The sequence below is a fragment of the Bidens hawaiensis genome, unplaced genomic scaffold (assembly GCF_021521415.1).
Source record: "Bidens hawaiensis isolate Kalapana, Puna unplaced genomic scaffold, B.hawaiensis_p1.1 tig00013245_1, whole genome shotgun sequence".
In the NCBI taxonomy this organism is placed as follows: Eukaryota; Viridiplantae; Streptophyta; class Magnoliopsida; order Asterales; family Asteraceae; genus Bidens; species Bidens hawaiensis.
The window spans coordinates 398,811-418,689 of NW_027492119.1; positions in this window are offsets into that span (position 1 = coordinate 398,811).

Below are 19,879 nucleotides of genomic sequence, written 5' to 3' on the forward strand. Positions count from 1 at the left end.
GTCAAATGAGATTAACAAATCAACCAATGAGCAAATAAAATGAGATGTCGAAAAGCACAAAGCTAAATCGACTAGTATATGATCATACTATTTTCTGAGATTATGTTGGACCTCTCCGAATGTGGTTCACATTGAGCACATAAACATATAGCAAGTATGGCATGAGATTAGTTAACACATAAGACAACAATTGCAGTTTTGTGTATAGATAAAGTGCGAAAATATAATAAGTTACGCATATGTCCCCAAAACTGATAAAACGAGTAAAAAGGGGGAATGTGGTACTCACCTCAAAGATGAAAGAGGATGACTAAGATGATGAGAATGAGAAAAGGAATTACACGCGAATGTTAGAGCCTATGAGGAAACGACGGTAAACGGTCCCGTTAAGTACAAGATCAAACTAGATAATTAATAATAAAGAAATATTTTATTAATATTTTATTTATAAGAATGTATTATTAAACTATTATTTTGATTTATGAAAGTATACTTAATAAAATGTTATTTTTAGTTTTATAACTAAAATTACTTGATATATATATACGTATTTATTAAGCGTTAGTTTTAAGTATCTTTATATATATATGTATGAAAACGAGTCTTAGAAAATGTATGTATATGAGTGAAAACAATTATTAAGAAGTCGGTTTTTAGTTAAATAACTTTGTTTAATGTTTAATCACTATTAAGCATTATTATTATAAAAAGAAAACCTTTTAAAAAGAAAAGAGAAACAAAAACGGGTGCAGGGGGGTTTGAACCCACAACCCGAGTTTTGATACACACACAGACCAACCAATTGCTATGCGTGTTCAGTTTGATTAAAACTCAGTTCGTTTAATTATAAACAATATCCAATTTTTGCCCCCTTTAACCAAGAACCCTAGAATCTGAAATTAACCACATACGTTAACAATTGGTTTAGGGCTAATGATCCTCATGTAATCGCGATTCAAAACAAGTATTTAATTACCTTAAATCGTAAACGGAAGAGGGAGAACGAGAGGAAAACAGGGTCGGCGGTAGGAGGTGTTTAACGAGCAATTATAGGTCAAATGAATTCGATTATATATAGGGATATTGTCGGTCATCAAACAAGGAATGAATCATTACAATTAATTGAATCAATTCAAATGATTTCGCGGTCAAAAGCTGTAAATTAGTGTCGGCATTGTTAAAGACGGAAACACGAATCAAAAGATGTTATTGACTAAATTAGTTCGTCGGTGAGCCGCGTTTTAACAAAAATAAACGATTTCCAGTTCATTTTATTGATTACAAACGGATTTGAACAGTTAATTGGCTGATTGTTTGATTCGGGTCCAAGAAAACGTGAAGGTGGGTCGGGTTTGGTGATGGATTACCCATTTTACAATATGGATTATAACAATATTTGCAGCTAGGACCCTAAAGTTTGATGATGGACACAGAAAGGTTTAAACTTTGTATTTTGGGCTAAAAACGTCATAATTAAATAGTTTAAATATAAATATAATAATGATTTATAACTTGATAAATGTGGATATTATTAATGATAAGGCCCGAACCCGTAAATGGGTCGGGTAACGGTTACAAATGATAAAGTGGAAGACCCGAAGCGTTACAGTATCCCCTACTTTTGGGAATTTCGTCCCGAAATTAAGAAATACCATAACAACACCATTAAATAAAAATACATAATATAGAACCTTAGACAGCTGAAGTAACGCTCCAAATGAAAATTCGATAAGGACACTTATATATAGGATGTACCAGCGGCGTATCCACCATGTCCTTATCATCTTTACATTTGTACTGTTATCTCAACTACTTACAGTTCTATATTATGACACACAACTATTCAGATCATGATTTCCATGCGAGGACTTTGGTAATTATGTATGCATCCATAATTACTTAGATCGTCGGATGACATGACTCGTCTCATTGTGTGGGTTACAAAATGTTTAAGTAAAACATGATTTTTGAGAGGACAAAGTTTTTTTTTTGTATAAAACGATTCCAAAAGTTGCAATGAAATTTTAGTAAGACATCGCAAAAATATAAGTATTTGAAGAAGACATCACTTATGAAGGTAGAAAAAAAATATAATATAAAAGTAAACTTTATGTAACATCCTAAAATTTTAATGATGAATAAAGGAAGTTATGTTTAGTGATTTCGCGTAATAAATTAATATCGGGTAAGGAGCGGGTCTTGGACTTGGATTAATTGAGAGGGGTAAATGAGAATGGGATTTCAGGGATATAAATACCCCCAAAATCCTAAAATATCTTCATTTTTCACCAAACTCCCTAACACTCCAAAAACACACACATACCACACTAACTTCGCCGCCGGACCGAAGGCAGATCCGGGCAGATCCGGCAGACCCGAGTGAGAGAGAGAGCGATTAGTGGTGATAAGCAAGTAAACGAGATCCAAACAAGCCCAAAAAGGTATGATTCTTGATCTTTGAAGTTTAAAGATCCAAGCTTTTTAGTGTATAAACGACCAAAAATGGTCGGGTAGCGTAGTGGGTGATATTGAACCATAGCAAGGGTGTTAAAATCGCTCGAAATGCCGATCAGAAACTAAAACAGCGGCTGCCTGGGCAACTTCGCCTTCATCTGGGCAACTTCGCCTTCAAAGTGACGAACTTCGCCTGCAAGCTAAGTTCGCGTGATGAACTTCGCCTGCAAGCTAAGTTCGCCTGATGCCAACTTCGCTGTAAAGTTAAGTTCGCCTAACTGGTAACTTCGCCTGAGGCCAAGTTCGCCTGATGACAACTTCGCCTGAAGCCAAGTTCGCCTGATGGCAACTTCGCTGTAAAGTTAAGTTCGCCTAACTGGTAACTTCGCCTGAGGCCAAGTTCGCCTGATGACAATATCGCCTGAAGCCAAGTTCGCCTGATGACAACTTCGCCTGAAGCCAAGTTCGCCTGATGGCAACTTCGCTGTAAAGCTAAGTTCGCCTAGCTGGTAACTTCGCCTAAAGCTAAGTTCGCCTAAGGTTAACTTCGCCTAAAGCCAAGTTCGATTAGGAAGTAAACTAAAAATCTAATGAAAAATGTGTTAGGACAGTTAATGGAAATAAAATTTTTCCAAGCTGACCTGGCAGCTCGACCCCAGCCAGGGGCTCTGCCCCTTGGACCCTGCTAGGGGCTGCCGCCCCTAGACCCCGCTGCCAGGGGCGCTGCCCCCGGACCCCCGTTCGTTGTGGGTAGTAATTAAGACTAGAAAGATGTTATAAGTAGTGATAGTTAAATTGATATGTATACTTGTTATACAGTCAGCCGTGCACAACTGAAGAAAGGGATTACGATCAACGGAGAACGTAACCGTGTTCAGGTGAGTTTCTAGCCCCATTTATGTGTTATGTTTTCGGGGCTGTGTGCATACTCAATATGTTTGTTAATACACTTATCCTAAGAGATAAGTGTATGCCTTATGTGGATAAGGTGAAATGTATGAATGATTGCTTGATAGTACGTGAACGATCTTCGGATATTGCACGTACTGTCAGGTTGTAACGCTATGTATAAGGTAAGTATGTTATGTATGTTTATGTGTATGAGCATGATAGAGATAATAGAAGAAATAAATGATAATGTATGGTTACGAAAAGGGTACCGAGCCCTACTAATACTTGAGGTATGATGTATGGTTGTATGGTAACGAAGAGGGAATCGAACCCTTCTAATATTCGAAAACTAGGGACCAGACCCTTATAATATCTGTGATGATAGGGACCAGACCCTTATAATATCTGTGATGTTAGGGAATCGAACCCTTCTAATATTCGAAAACTAGGGACCAGACCCTTATAATATCTGTGATGATAGGGACCAGACCCTTATAATATCTGTGAAGTTAGGGAATCGAACCCTTCTAATATTCGAAAACTAGGGACCAGACCCTTATAATATCTGTGAGGTTATAGGGCGAAAGGCTCTTTAAAAAGTATAATTTTGTATGTAAGGAAAGCATGAAGGTAAAAATGAACGAATGATTACGAATGTAAAGAAAGTATGAAAGTAAAAATGAAAGTAAAAGCACTTAGGTGTATATGAAAGAAAGTTAAGAGATTAAGTATGAAGCGTAAGAATGTATTGTATGATTATGTGATTAACTAGAACTCACTCAGCGTAGCTGACTTTTAGTATGCACGCAGGTGAGTAGGATGAGGCAGCTCGCTTGAGGAGACACATGGCACTGAACAAGAATCTGGCATCTGAAGACTTATGATGTTTTAATTTAATGCTTTAATGTTGAAAGACAAAGGAAGTTTTGAGACAAGTTATGAATTATGTAAAGTTTTATGAAAGTTTTATATTCCGCGTAAACGTTTTAATTAACTCTGATATTTAGAACTGTGTTTATGAGTAAATCCAACACGAAAGTAGGGCTACCGGTAACGAGGCCTTACACTTTAATAAACAATTTATGTAAGCAAAATGAACTTTATTCATATGATAGCTCATAAAAGATAAATAGTTCAAATGCGAGATAATCCAAGGCCAAAAAGAGGCGTTACAATAATTAAGAAAAGAAGAATTAATAAAGATAGACAGAGGGCACGGAAAAAGTTTTCACGGTCGTTGAGTAGCTTAATTGGCTTGGCTTGAAGCACCATGAGGAGCTGCATGAGTAGGAGCAGTTGAGGTAGACTGGCTTGGAATAGCTTGGATAGGTTGAGCTTGTATAGAAGGGGCTTGAGCAAGGTAGGCTTGGTACACTTGAGCTTGGGGATGCGGAGCTTGATACAGCTGAGTCAAGTAAGGTTGACTTGGATTGATGGAAGGGGTTTGTAGGACATGAGGTGGTTGAGTTTGAACTTGGTTAGCATGAGTCAAGTAGTAAGGTGTAGTCATAGCTTGGGCTTGATGGGCAAGGATAATTTGAGGACACGTATTACGAAAATGGTGTGGGTCTCCAAAATGATAGCAAGCACGGGTGTTGGGAGTACTGGGTTGAGCATGTGAGGTGGCTTGTGCATTAAGCGGGATACGGCAAGTGTTAGCAAGGTGGCCATAAAGGTTGCACTGGGTGCATAGTCGGCAAGGGGTTTGGGGAGAGTGATGAAAGCTACACTTGGCACATAGGGGATGAGGACCAATGTAAGTCTTTTTGTTTGGGGCAGTTTGGTTTTGGTTAGGAGGGAGTTGGTCATTGGGTTGGTTAAGGACATAGACTTTACGCTTGTTGTTGTTGTAGGAAGGCTTAGTTTCAGCTTCAGCATCAGAAGATGAGTCGGTCTTAGTCTTGTCGGGAGTAGGCTTGGAATCCTTGCGAGACAAGGCTCTATCCCGGACGTGACTATCAGTGAGGGAGGCAGCTAGGTCCATTGCCTCACCGATGGTTGATGGGTTACGACTCATTAAGGCATCGCGGAAAACGAGTGGGAGACCATGAATGTATTTCTGAATTCCGCGGGTATCGGGGGTTACTAGATGTGGCACGATACGGCTAAGCTCGTGAAATCGGTTTGAATAAGTGGAGTTATCGCCACCAATTTGCTTAAGATCCCAAAACTCCACTTCCAACCTTTGCAGTTCATGTTCCGGGCAAAATTCATTTTTCATCGCCTCCTTTAGTTCCTCCCAAGGCATAGCCAAGACCAAATCCGACCCTTGGTCGTTCCTTAGGGCATTCCACTATACAACAGCTTGATCCTTAAAGCAGCTTGAAGAAAATTTGGTCCGTTTGACATCCGGAGGGCGATGAGTCCAAAGGGGGGTTGTCTGTAACACCCTTGGCAAACACAACATCGTCCCACTCTTAGGCTATCCCATATCGGCCGTGGACAAGAGAGATCACTGGTTCATAAGTAATGTCATGCCTCTTCAATCACCAACGCGTTTTGGGCAACCAAAAACAAATCCGTGAGCTCTTCGTAGGTAGAGCGGATAATATTGGTGGTGCGAGGGGCCGGATGTTACACTATCGGGTTCTATTTATAGAACCTTTATAATCAATTTTTGGTTCTATTTGTAAAAACCTCAGAGGTTCGTGACATTCAGCACATGAGTGAGTGTTACCATGTATTAACTATTAAGTTTTGATTTTGGGTATGGGCATTGATTCTTGGGAAAATTCCTAAAATAAGCGTTTATGAAAACGTTTTTCAGATTTTAGGTGTCATTTGCAAGAAATTCTCAAAATAGGTATTATAAACTAGTCATAATGAGTAGTTTATGATTACACGCGAGTTATTTGTAGAACCAGTTAAAACTTGCCACGTGCCCTTAAACTAACCATAACGAGTATGTTCACTAATCATTTACTCGTCGTGACTAAATAAATTTTATGGCTCGTAATCAACTCCCAGGAGTAATTCATAAGTCCTTTAGTCGCGACGACTAGTTTTCCTAGTTTACATTCCCTACACGAGTAGTTTATTAGTAGTTAACTAGCCGCGACTAGTTTAACCTTACAATCTACTAGTTGCGACTAAAGAACTTATAAATTACACGTGGGCGTTGATTACGAGGCATAAAACTTATTTAGTCGTGACGAGTAAATGGTTAGTAAATCTGCTCGTTATGGTTAGTTTAAAGACACGTGTCAAGTTTTAATTGGTTATACAAACTACTCATCACGACTAGATTATAATACTTATTTTAGGAATTTCTTCCAAATGACACCTAAAACCTAAAAAACGTTTTCATAAACGCTTATTTTGGGAATTTAATCTTGATTCTTGCATCAGCCTTTCTTGAAGTTGCCCCATGCTTGATTCTTTATGGCCTTCGAGCATTCTTTGCTCATTCTATATCTACATTTATATAATTACACTAAAAATTGTTAAATTTATTCTCAAATGTTAAATTAAATAATATCTTTTTACACGTTTATCATGATATTTCTTTTTCCACCACTCACAAACACTTTTAGAAAATATTAAAAAATTATACTGTGTGAATAGTGTTACCCCAAATTTAACTTTCACATATAATATTTTAGAGTAAACTGCGTTTTCGTCCCCTGTGGTTTGTCCAAATATTTGGTTTTAGTTCAATAGTTTCAAATTTGCGATTTTCGTCTTTGTGGTTTCATTTCACTTGCTATTAAACCTAACCCCATTAACACGGTTAAGTCTGGTCATTAAACTCATCAACGTGAAGGGCATGTGAGGGGCAGTTTTGTCTTTTTTCCCTCTCAAATACACTCCAGCCTCTCATATGATGAGGCTTGCGAATTAGAGCTGAGGTTTATTTAGAGGAAAGGGGACAAAACTGCCCCTCACATGAAGGGCACGCCGATGGGTTTAACGACCAGATTTAACGGGGTTTGGTTTTATTGCAAGTGAAATGAAACCACATGGACGAAAATCGCAAATTTGAAACCGTTGGACTAGAACCGCATATTTGGACAAACCATAAGGACGAAAACCGTAGTGTAACGTCTCGTTTTTCTAATTTCTGTTAATAAATGAAAATGCGAGTTATTATGAGTCGTGCTAGTGTTGGGTTAAATGGATATAGGTTATGGACTTGGGTTATGAAAGAAAGAGGAAAAGACCATGGGCTTAAGCCCATGATCCATAATTATATAAGTCATAATTACCTATTTAATTTCATTTACACATATTCTATACACCACCAAAACACACACTTAAGTTTTCTCTCTAGTTTCTCTTTTTCTCTCTAACCGAACCCAAGGGTAAACCGAGCACCGATCCAAGGTAATGATAGTATGATGTTGTATGAGCTTAACCCGTTAGTTATGGTCACGAAACGACGAGCCGACACCGTTAAACCGTTAAAGTCACGAGATCCGGGTGAAATAGGGTATAAACCGAACCTAAGATGAGCTTAGGGATCACCCTAGCTCAGATCTGGATCGAACAGGGTGAAAAACGATGAAAAACAAGTCAAAACTCGTTTTTCCGGCGAAACCGCGTTTTTCAGGCGACGGCGCCGGAAAGGCGGCGTCGGAAAGTGGTACGAGGTTAAGATGGAATGTCAAAAAATGTTCTGACATTCTCTGACCTAACCCTAGTTCGTTAACAGGGAGTTAACGAACTAGAGGTGATTCGCTAGTAATTCGTTAAAGAAAGCATAACGAACTAGCTTCAGTTCGTGTTCAATTCGTTAAGGGAAAAGATAACAAATTACTCTTGATTCGTTATAGTCATTCGTTAAAGGAGATAACGAATTGGAAGGTCCAGTTCGTTACATGGACTGATTCGCTACATGAACTGATTTGTCAAAGGACCAGTTCGTTATAAGGTACAATTCGTTTAAATAACCAGTTCGTTAAAGAGTCCAATTCGTTACAAGGACCAGTTTGTTATGATAACCCAATTCGTTAAGAACAATGTAACGAACTAGAAGTTTAACAAAATGACAGAATGGTCCCTGGACTTAGAAAAAGAATGATATAATTACAAATAAGCCCTTGAACTTTGAACTTAGTAAATTAATTAATGATTCAAAATTCTAATGGAAAATGTGTTAAGACAGTTAATGGAAATAAATTTTTTCCAAGCTGACATGGCAGCTCGATCTTAGCCAGGGGCTCTGCCCCTTGGACCCTGCTAGGGGCTGCCGCCCCTAGACCCCGCTGCCAGGAGCGCTGCCCCCAGACCCCCGTTCGTTGAGGGTTATAACTAGACTAGAAACGCGATGTGAGTAGTGATAGTTAAATTGATACGTGAAATTGTTATACAGTTAGTCGAGCACAGCTAAGGAAAGGAATAACAATTAATGGTGAACGTAATCGAGTTCAGGTGAGTTTCTAGCCCCACTTCCTTGTTATGTTTTCGGGGCCGTGTGCATACTCGATGTGATAGTTAATACACTTACCTTAAGTGCTAAGTGTATGCTTAGTATGATGTATGAATGATGATTGTTTGACGGTGCGTGAACGATCTTCGGATATTGCATGTACCGTTAGGTGGTAATTAAAGTTATGATTGATATATATGATGTATGAATGATGTATGTATGAATATATATGATGTATAAATGATGTATGAATGAATAAGTACGAAGTAAGTATGATATGTTGACGGTACGTGAACGCTCTTCGGAGATTGCACGTATTGTCAAGAAAAATATGTAAAAGACAGGTATGTTACAGTAGCACGATACAAAGGGACCAGAACCTAATAATATCTGTGAGGATAGGGACCAGGCCCTTATAATATCTGTGATTGTAGGGACCAGACACTGATAATATCTGTGAGGATATGGACCAGACCCTAATAATATATGTGAGGATAGGGACCAGACCCTTATTATATCAGTGATGGTGGGACCAGACCCTAATAATATCTGTGACGTTGGGGACCAAACCCTTATAATATATGTGAAGTTATAGGGCGGGAGGCTCTTTATATAGTATGGATAGTTATGCAAGTAAAGTAAAGTATGAATAATGTACACACCTTAGGGCACGTGTGCAAGTATATGAACAGATTGTATATTGTATGATTAACTAGAACTCACTCAGCGTAGCTGACTTTTAGTATGCACGCAGGTGAGTAGGATGAGACAGCTGGCTTGATGAGAGACACATGGCAGACGAATAAAGAAGCTGGCATATGAAGATTTATTTGTTAATGTTTGAATTGAAAGACATGTTTCAAGTTATGTTTTAAGACAAGTTATGATTTATTGTATTACATTTATGAAAGTTTTTTATTTCGCGTAAAGTTTTAATTAACTCTGATATTTAGAACTGTGTTTATGAGTAAATCCAACGTTAAAGTGAGGCACCGGTAACGGGGCCTTACACGTAGTTTACTTAATATTTTATTTATTCTTTACTCACAATCACTCATAACCATACCAATTAAATTATAAAATGCTCTCACATATTTATATGGAATGAGCTGAGAATGCTTCCACCTTCATTATGGCATTTTCTTTACCCCTTGTTTCTGTTCTGAGTACTGTTTCTATAATTGCCATGCTTAATTTATAAGGATAAGATCGGTACCGTACTTGTATTCGTACACGTACCTATAAACATTAAATCTAGGTGCCCGTACTTGTACCCAATTTTATGATGTGAGTACGGGTACAGGTACATGTACTTTCGGGTACGGTACCCTCTTTGTACCACTTTGTTCTTGTTCTTTTAAAAAAAATTATATATATTTACTAAACTTGGTATCTGTATCGTACAGTATTGACAAACAATTATCTATAATACCACAACCAAAAACGTTATAACACAACCAAAACATAATAGTAAACTAAAAATAAAATAAACCACAATATAAAATCCATTCATAATCAAGTACTTTATGAATTCCAAAACATACAAAGTAACCCAAATTTTTGTTTTATAATAATTTTTAAAACAAAATTAACTTATGCAAAGAAAGTTAATTTTCATTTAATATTCGCTAATCATCTTTCCATTTTTCCTTTTCTTTTTCTTTGTTTATTGCTTACTCGATTTCTATAGAAAAACATTAAGACAGAAAGTTAATACATATTTAATGATATACACAATTACACATACATGAAATAAAAATATATGAATACGCAATATATGAATATACACATATAGATCGCGAAGGAACTAATGCAACTGATATATGATATATATACACACTACGTGAAAATTGACCTTTCGTCACACGAAAAAGGTGTGGCCGTAGGCCTTTAGCCACACACTTTGGTTCAGGTCATATGTGACCAAAGGTCGCGACACCGTGGGTATGATATGGCCACACAGAGTTTTTAGTGGCCTTATGTGGTTATAAGTGTGGCTAAAGGGTACAGGCATTTGTTGCTGGCCATCAAGAAGTCTCTCCAATAAGTGTGGCTAAATGGTAGAAAATGACCACATGACTATTTACTATGAGTGACCATTGCACGTATAGAGCCACATGAATTCATGTTTCAGCCACATGAATTTTATAATAATGTAGCCAATAGGGTTGTGTCAAGCGTGCATTGTGACCTATATCGTGTGGATATAGCAAAGCAATGACCACTTAAATTTAATAATAGCGTGGCTAATTATATTATATAGACACTGGATATTACATTAAAAGTGGCTAAAAATATTTACTTGCCACTCAAACACTCCTTTGTATATTATAGTGTGGCTATTGTCTTACCGTTTGTCATACATAATGCTTTTCGTAATTTAAAGTGTGGCTATTGTCAAACTTTTCATCAAACATAGTGAGGTATTGTGTGGCTAATCATATCATATAGACACTGGAGGTTATTGTCAATGTGGCTAAAAATGTAAACTTGCCAGTAAAACACTCTTTTGTAGTTTGTGGTGTGGCCATTGTCTTACTGTTTGTCACACATAATGTTTTTTCTAATTTAAATTGTGGCTATTGTCAAACTTTTCGTCACACATAGTGATGTATTGTGTGGCCAATCATATCATATAGACACTGGAGGTTATTGTCAATGTGGCTAAAAATGTGAACTTGCTACTCAAACACTCTTTTGTAGTTTGTGGTGTGGCCATTGTCTTACCGTTTGTCACACATAATGCTTTAGTAATATAAAGTGTGGCTATTATCATACTTTTGGTCACACATAGTGATTTTTCCATAAGTTTAACAAACCCAATAATATAAATTCAAAACAAGTTTACATTAACAAACCTTCACTAATAAGTTATAAATTCAAAATATTTGGAACTACTACTAATTACTACCGACCTCAAACTTTCTCATAAACTCATCAAATTGTTTTTGCCTCCTTTCTTCATTGTCCTTAAGTTCTTTTTCCATTAATTTCATTCGTTGCACTCGTTCTTCCAACTCGTTTCTTGACTTCCTTTCATCTTTTTCCATTTCGACTCTAACTTTTTGAACCTAAAATTGTTAAAATATTAGCATCATAACTAGTAAAGGATTAATGTGAGGCGAAACCTCAAAGCACGACGACTATCACGCACAATCACATTAGACATAATGTATACACAAACAAAAACTTGAATCGACGACTCGTTGGTGATAATAATCAATGTCAACTGTACTAAAAAGTCCTAACATGTATTCACACATCGTATCATGGCAAATCAACCACACATTCATCATACAACTTCTTATGATCACTTAGTTCACGAGACAGATTAAAACATGTACAAACTGATTTTATTCACTAAGAAAAGATTAAGTATAAATTCTACAAAATTTACCACAGTATAATATATGAATTAGGTTTCTCAAAAAAATTTTATTATATTTTTCTCATACATACAAAACTCACAATAATTCAACCATTACAGATATGTACCAACAGTTTAGCAGATTGCACAATAAACACTTGTTTAATGGTTCTATTAACTCATTAATCTAATTGTGCAAGACCAATTGGGTTGTCTTCAAAACTTATAATACTAACTTTAAGAACTGGAAACAACCCTTTTGGTTTTGTCATTAGGGAGTTATTGTGTCGGAAAGACAGACCAAAATATAACTCCCCGAATTACAAACTTTACCTTTCTAGAAACTAGACTCATAGTGCTATATCCTAGAATTAAAAATCGTTCAGTAATCATCGTTTAACATCAAGTTACATACCAATAAATAAACAAAAACGAATTTGTCAGCAAACTGTTGTCATCAAACAAGTGAAATACATACATTTTTAGCGATGAAAGAAGATGTACTAAGCTTCAATTACAAGAAATAAAACTTATACTTGAAAATCCCCAAACTTGGTTCTTAGGGTTCTTCACACTCAACACGAATCCGGTAAAATCGAGATAGAATTGATGGAAACCGACACCACACGTGAATTCCTCTCACAAAAATAATTAGATTAGAGCTCGAAATCAAAGAATTTGGTTAAGAATTGAGTGAGTTAGAGAATTAATGATTGAGGATTATGGTGGGTGTAAAGAGATGAAGAAGCAGAAGAAGAAGAAGGAATGAAGAGAAAGAAATAAATGTAGGTTAAATATGTAGTCAAATTAGATTTAAAAATGGGAGGGTAATTCAAAATTTTTTGAAGAAAAGAGTGGGGTGAATTTAATTTGAAATTTTGAGGGAAGTGAAATTAATATGAACTAAATAGAATTAAATTTTTTTATTTTTAATAATTAAAATAAAGAGTTGTTAGTGTGTGTGTGTGTATATATATATAACAACTAATTAAATCTTAAATAATATAAAAAATTGTATTTTAAATATAAAAACATATAAAATAAATACAAGTGATATTTATAGTTGCTCTAAAAGAGTTGTATAAGAGTGTAGTAATCAGTGTTAACGCCCAATAAACCATACTTTCATTAGTGGGTCATACTAGTTCTTGATCGGTGTTAGTGTCTCATTATAGCATCTATCATGTCACAGTTGCTCTAAAAGAGTTGTATAGGAGTGTCATTAGTCATGGTTAGGTGTTAACGCCTGAAACACACCATACTTTCGTCAATAGGCCTTATTTGGCCTTGATTTGTGTCAATGGCCCAACATGTTATACATTCATCAATGGGCCTTGATTGGTATTAGTGGTCATTATAGCATCTATCATGTCCCCGTTGCTACAAGAGGGTTGTATATGAGTGTAGTGAGCCATAGGCATGTGTCAACGCCCGATAACATGTCATACTTTTATTAATGGGCCATATTGGGCCTTGATTGTTGTTAATGGCCAATATCGTCTCTATCATGTCATAGTTACGTTAAAAGGTTGTATAGGAGTGTAGTGAGTCATAGTTGGTCATCATACTTTGCATTAATGGGCCGTCTTGGGCCTTGATTGTTGTTAGTGACCCATTATAGTCTCTATCATAACATAGTTGCTCTAAAAAGGTTGAATATGAGTTTAGTGAGTCATAGTTTGGTTAACGCCCAATAATATGTCATACTTTAATCAATGGGCCTTATTGGACCTTAACTGGTGTTTATGGCCCATTACAGCCTTTATCACATCATAGTTGCTCTAAGAAGGTTGTACAGGAATGTCATTAGTCATAGTTAATGTTAATGGCCGATAACATGTGATACTTTCATCAATAGGTCTTATTGGGCATTGTTGGTGTTTGTGGCCCATTACAGCCTTTTTTCATGTCATAGTCGCTCTAATGGGCCATATTAGGGCTTGAAATCTCTTAGTGGCCTATTATGGCATGTGATATGTAACATTAGATTTAAGGGTTATATCGTGTTATAGGGAGTCATATTAGACCATAATAGACAAAAACAAGTCATACATGTCCTAATGGACCATATTGGGCCTTGAAATATATAATGGCCCATTATGCATATAATTTTAAGAAATTTCAAGCCCTAATATGGCCCATTAGAGCGACTATGACATGAAAAAGGCTATAATGACTTAAGAGATTTCAAGCCCTAATATGGCCCATTAGAGATTTCAAGCCCTAATATGGCCCATTATGCATATATTGACTTATGATTTTTTTTTATTATTTTGGAATATTTTTTTAAATTGTGTCTTAAGAGGCACAACTCGCCTAACTCGTCGATATACATTAAACATATGGGTGGCAAATGGATTGAGTTGGGTCGAAATGGGTTATGGGTCGGAACAGGTTATGGGTCGAAACGGGTCAAGGTCGGAACATGTCAATTAAAAAAAGGGTTGTTATGGTTCGGGTCCGGGTCAGGGTCAAAAGGTTCGGGTCACTACGGGTCCAGGCAAAATGGGTCAAGGTCGGAACGGGCCAAAACGGGTTTCGGGTCGTTTTTTTTAAAAGGACAACGGAGGAATTGTTTTAGTTTATTTACTTTTTTCGTTTTTTATTTATATTTTGACTTATGATTTTTTTATTATTATTTTTGAATATTTTTTTAAATTGTGTTTTAAGAGGCACAACTCGCCTAACCCGTCGATATACATTAAACATAGGAGTGGCAAATGGGTTGGGTTGGGTCGGAACTGGTTAGGGTCGAAACGGGTCAGGGTCGGAACGGGTCAATTAAAAAAAGGGTTGTTATGGTTCGTGTCAGAACGGGTCAGGGTCAAAAGGTTCGGGTCATAACGGGTCCGGGTCAAAATGGGTTAAGGTCGGAACTGATCTAAACGGGTTTCGGGTCATTAAAAACGGAAAAAGTAAAAAAAAAAGAAAGAAAAAAAAACTAAAACGTTTTCTCCCGTGTTAACGTTCAGCATAAAAAAACTGAGAAATGAGTCTAAACCGAAACCCAACTCGTCGAGTACAAACACTCGTGTTGGCTCATTTAAGCAATTTTCAGTTTGTTTCAGCACTCAACAGCTCATTTTTATAGCAAACAACATGCTAAACAGCTTGTTTCAGCGAGTTTTCAGTTCGTTTGAGCACTTAACAGCTCGTTTCAGCGATTTTTCAGCCCGTTTCAGCACTTAACAGATCGTTTCAACGCGTTTGACCAATTTTGCAGCAATTCAGCAATAAAAAAATCAGCAGTTCAGCTTGTTTTTGTCCGTTTCAACAGGTTACATAACCAATACTTCAAAACGTTTTGTGTTTTCAATCCAGAAAACAAGTATAGGCAAACGTTTAGTGTTTTCAAAATTAGTATGTAATTATGTCCGTGTTTTAAATCCAAAACCTGGTGCCGCGTGTAATAGACTTTTCTCAAAACCAAATGAATGCATTTAACTCGCTAACTGTTACCTAGTACAAGTGTTTTAAGTTATGAAAATATATTCAACAACACATGACTCTAAGACCCACGTATGAACTCACACACAAACTTGACCCGACAAATCGTTGGTGATAATAAGTAATGTCAATAGTACCAAAGTCCTTAAATGTATCCACACATCATATCATGGCAAAGCAACCAAATATTTATCATACAACTTAATTTATGATCATTCAGTTCACGAGACAGATTCTGGCATGTACAAACTGATTTTATTCACAAAGAAGAGATTAAGGATAAATTCTACAGAATTTACCACAGTAGGATATATGAATCAGGTTACTCAAACAATTTTTATTATATTTTTCTCATGCATAGAAGACTCACAATAATTCAACCATTACAGATAGGTACTAACAGTTCAGCAGATTGCGCAACAAAAACTAATTTAATAGTTCTATCAATCATTAAACCAAATTGTGTAAGACCAACTGGGTTATCTTTTAAACTCATAATTTTAAGTTCCAGAAGTGGAACTAACCCGTTTGGGTTTGTCATTAGGGAGTTATGGTGTCCGAAAAATGGACCAGAATATAACTTCTCGAATCAGCTTTGACATATGTTTTTGTAAAATCATAAAAGGTATACAACACTCATCTAAAAATTACAAAATTTACTTTTCTGCAAACTAGACTCAGAATACTATATCCTAAAATCAAGAATCGATCAATAATCATTGTTTAACATCGAGTTACAGACCAATCAATAAACGAGAATGAATCTGTCAGCCAACTGTTCTCAATAAAACTCAAACCCTAACATGTTTATGACATATCTAGGGTTCTAATTAATCATGTTAAAAACCCCCGGTTAGATCTGATCGCATGATGGTTGATGAAGTTTGGAGCAAGAAGCAAAGTGATGAAGAAGAGTAATGAGCTTCAATCGATGTTTATGGATTAGGTTTGTAATTGGGAGGGGTGAAGGTGATGGTCACATGAAGCATAAAGTGTGGCCATTAACTAATAATAGTCACATTTGTTGTTTTTTGTCACTATTAGCTTAGCCACACATCAAATATTATAAGTGACTATCAAATAATGCTTTATGGTCACATAAGCACGTAAACGTGACCATATATATTAGCTTTTAGCCACATATGAAATAATTAAAATGTGACCATTAAATGTTAATAGTCACACGTTTTGTTTTAATGTCACCATTAGCTTTAAGTCACACATAAAAGCATATAAGTGGCTAACAAATAATGTTATATGGTCACATTGACCTGTAAGTGTGACAATATGTATTAGCATTCAACCACATCATTGAAACCTATTGTGGTTGTAGATCACATTCGGCCACACTTTTCTAAGTGTGGCTAGTAACTGTCACATTTTTTTTTGTTAAAGTGTGATTAAAGGTTTCGACCAGCTGCGTACATGTATGTTTTTTAGTCACACGACCAAACATATGTGACTAAAGCTCCGAACATGTGTGACTAAGGTTTAGAACATGTGTGTTTTTTGTCACATGAACCAAACATGTGTGGCTAAAAGTTCTAGCATGTGTGTTTTTTTGTCACACAAATAAAAGTTGTGTGGCTAAAACTATGATTGGTGACCTTTAGCCACTCATTTAATCTGAAGTGTGGCAAACCGATTTCAGCACATGTGTGGCTAAAGCCCTTTTTTCACGTAGTGATATATATATATATAGAGAGAGAGAGAGATTTGAAAATCAAGCCTAGAAATTAAAGTCATGAGTGTTGGAAACATATTAAAAGCTCCTACATATTCTAAACGGGTACCAGTACCCGTAATACCGTACTTGTAACCGTACCTAAAATCCGTAAATTTTGGTACCCGTACCGAATAGACACGTACGTGTACAGGTACGGAGGTATAAGTACTGAACGGGTACGGGTCCGGGTATTCGAGAAAAAAATATCATGCCGCTTTACAATCAAGAGGGTTCAGCGCACTAGACTGCTTTTCCAATATCCCTATTTAGTTGGTAAGAATTGTTTGTGTGGTGCCCCTTTACCTTGTAGAAATCACAATACTCGTTTTTGTTTCCACCAATCGTGATACGGCCCGACCTCGGAGGTGGTTAGAAGTCGTATCGTGTGTCTTTGGTTACGAGTATCTCTTATAGTAATTTCGCCTTCCTCGAGTCTCCTTCCAGTTCGACCATTGTCGTACAATGTGAAATTGATATGCCTTCTTTTCTTTGTTAGTGGAGTATCGATTATATATTGCTTAAAAATGTGTTATAGAATGTATCTTGCTAGCTTACAAAAAGAAAAAAATAAGCTACATATAAATAGATCGAATAATGAACTAAAAAGGAAATGAAATCATACATGAGGCTAGAATATTGATCTCCAACGATCCTTGATGAGCAATGTAAGGCTGTCAAAAATCTTTATATAATGGGAAACGATGATTAGCTAATTCCATTATTATTGTTATTATTTTTATTTTCTAACATCTTTCACTTCGAGTCGGGGGGGGGGGGGGGGGGGCTCGATTGCGTCTGATTGTGCCAAGGTTGTGGTCATTATGAAATTTTTTCGTGGGACGCATCATTTGAGTATAGATTTTTTTTGAAGAATATGATACGTTGAGGTTTGCTAAGGATGACATCCAGAAGTTGCGTTATGATCTGATGGCTCATTTAGAGGTTCCTGGTATGATGATCACAATGTTGACGGCCTCCTTCAATGATATGGTGAAGATCTTACTAAAAAAGGAAAAGTGGTATCTTGTTGGTTAGGTTGAGTTCAACTGTTTAAGGATTGTAGAACGATTAGAGTCAACTGAGAAAGACTGAAGCAATGAGTGACATATGTTATTACAAAAGCCTAGAGAGAGAGATCGTAAGACTCTAGATAGGCTTATGTGGTAATTACTTTTGTTGTTTTGATGTTTTGTTTGTATTTTATATATGGCATGTGGGTCTACCCATTGGACTTATTATATGGAAACCCTAAGGGGCATAAGGACAAGCCTATAAACAGGCTTGTCAATTCACCTAGCTCCTTAGCACTCTTGAAAATAATTATCTCTTCACATGTTACCCGAGCCGAGTGTCATGGTTATATCCCGAGCTTCCACTTCATGTGACGATCCGATTTCATTGTCTAGATCTATGGGTTTCAGGGCTACATAAGGCAGGCCCAACCCAAAGGGGTCAAGGAGATCGACGAACCCACGCCTAATCTCCCAAGAGGCATACAATCATTAATAAAATTATGTCCCCGCCGTGTAGCTCAGTTGGTTAAGGAGGCGTAAGACTTGGAACAATTAATAAAATTATATATTTTTTTATATAAAATATTGTTTTAAAACATAATTTTACAAAATGTCTCCTTGGTGCAATGAAAAAAGTGATAGTCTATGGAATCAATGGTTATGTGTTTAATTTTCACAGGTGGTTTTTTTATTTTTATAAAAAAAATTTCTTTTTGAGTATTTTATGGGCTTTTTTAGTAACTTATTATTATTATTATTATTATTATTATTATTATTATTATTATTATTATTATTATTATTATTATTGCTTTGGCTTTGGCCCGCATTGGGCTTAGGGCCGGCCCATAGGGGGTGGGTGGTCGACGCCCCTGACCCACACTCCGTTAGGACCGAAAATTTGTTTAAAAAAGTTATAATATTTATGAAAAACAATATGTGTATTTAATGTTTAAAATCAATTACATAACAACTAGTTTGGCTTAGTGACAAAAGAGTAGGACTCCGAACCAAAAGGTTTTGAGTTCTAGTCTGATTTGATACATGTTTATGCCTATTTTCGGACACATTTCCACCCAAAATATGTAGTTGAAAGCTTCCAATACGTATAGTTAAATTGTTTAATTTTTCTTTCCGACGCATCTCCGACGTATATCCATATACTTATATATGTTTCCTATTTCTTATTATTATTGTTATTTGTATTATCACTTAAAACAAAATATATAGTAAATAGTATTCTTTTATATATTTTAACGTTTTTATTTCCTACGCATTTTATTTTTTAAAGTTTTTTATTTTAGCAAGCTATATTTGGCAATTAGTGTTTAATAGATCCGCTATATTTTGTAATTATTGTGTTTAAACTAATGTTTGGAGCATGCCTATGTCATGCTTTTATAATTTAGTAGTCACACAATTGTACTTTGGAAAATAATTTCCATACAAGACATTAAGACAAGATAAAATTATACCAACTCTATAGTAGACAACTTTTTAGTCTATTTTTAGATTACTCGACACGGCAATCACGACATTCATCATTATTTTATTATTCTAGAGAAGTGAAAAAAAATGTTCAAGGGAATTGTCTCTATACTTTATAGATTGCTGCT